The following is a 1504-nucleotide window of genomic DNA, read 5'->3' on the forward strand; positions in this document are numbered from 1 at the left end:
TTTTAGTTGTCCAGATCATTTCTTTCTATTTTTTAGTAGAGATGGGGTCTCACTCTTGCTCAGGCTGGTCTCGAACTCCTGACCTTGAGCGATCCACCTGCCTCGGCCTCCCAGAGTGCTAGGATTACAGGCATGAGCCACCGCGCCCAGCCCATTCCAGATTTTTTAATGCATTTTTTCATATATGTACTTCTTACCAAAATGAGGTCTTACTGAACCTACAATTTTGTAACCTGTGTTTTCCAGGTAATTAATGATCTCCTTTCCATGGCGATAATACTGATTATCCCCTCTATATTTAAATGTCCCCCAATTTCTCCCCAAGTATCCTTTATAGCTGGTTTGTCCAAACTAGAACCAAGTCCAAGATTGTATCAAATCTGGTCATGTCTCTTACGGATTCTTAAAAATATAGCAAGTCCACTGCCTTTGTTTTGCTTTGTGACACAGACCATTGCTTCACTAATAAATACATGTATTAATATTATGTATATTTCCCCTAAAAGTAATGGTTCAGTCTATGCTGATTCAGGGTTCGGTTAAACAACATGACCGCCATAACAAGAACATATCCGCCTTGAATGCGTGAACAGCTACCTGCATAAGGAGACCCCTATATCCTCCCCTTTTGCAGGAGATGTGGCTATAGGTAGGCAGGGAGATGCACGCGCACATATCGAACGTAGATTGTAATCTTAAATCCCCCAAAATGACTCATTGTGATAGGTTCTATTTTCTTTATATCACAAGCAAAGACAAAAGGCTCAGACGTCTTGAGTGACTCACTTGAGGCCACCCCACCAGCAGGTGCTAGAGTCGGGACTCGAACCCCTCCAGCTGCCCCCAGAGCCAGAGCTGCTCGTCCCGCAGCGGCCCCTGCAGGCTCCGTCCTCTGGGCATCTCTGCGGGACAGCGGAGGCAAGAGGCAGAGCATGGCCTTGCCCGCGCCACCTCGGCTGGGCCCAGCACGTCGGGCGACTCCCATCGTCCCCAGCGGCATGCGTGTCCGCGAATGACCGCGTGTTGATTTGCAGTGTGCAAACACAGGTTAGCGGGTAAGTGAGTTCTCAAACTCAGAATCCACACGGCGAGGTCAGCTGTACTTGTTTCTCCATTCTCCGTGTTTCCGGAAGCCTGGAAGTTAGTTCTAAAGGCAGTGGAGGGAAAGAGTGCGGGCACCTATGGAAGGAGCGGGAGGGCCGGCCGCGGGGACATCGGGGCTGCCAAGGGGCTGCCAAGGTCGGGGCGTGTCGCTGCTGCTGCTGCCACGACAGATTCTACCCTTCACTGCCACTCCCACCCCCAAACTGGTGACCAGACAATGGGACACGAAAGTATTTCTACACCCAGAGCTGATCCTGTCCCTCCCCTGCTCACAACCCTCCCATGGCTCCCCAGCACCCTCCGCAGAAAAAGTCAAACTCCTGAGTGCGGCGTTTGAGGCACAGACTCTCCACATGTCCCGATGCCAAACTGAGACATAGTATGTGACATACTGCACCCG

This window comes from Propithecus coquereli, unplaced genomic scaffold (genome assembly GCF_000956105.1).
Source record: "Propithecus coquereli isolate 6110/MARCELLA unplaced genomic scaffold, Pcoq_1.0 Scaffold193, whole genome shotgun sequence".
NCBI classification, from domain to species: Eukaryota; Metazoa; Chordata; class Mammalia; order Primates; family Indriidae; genus Propithecus; species Propithecus coquereli.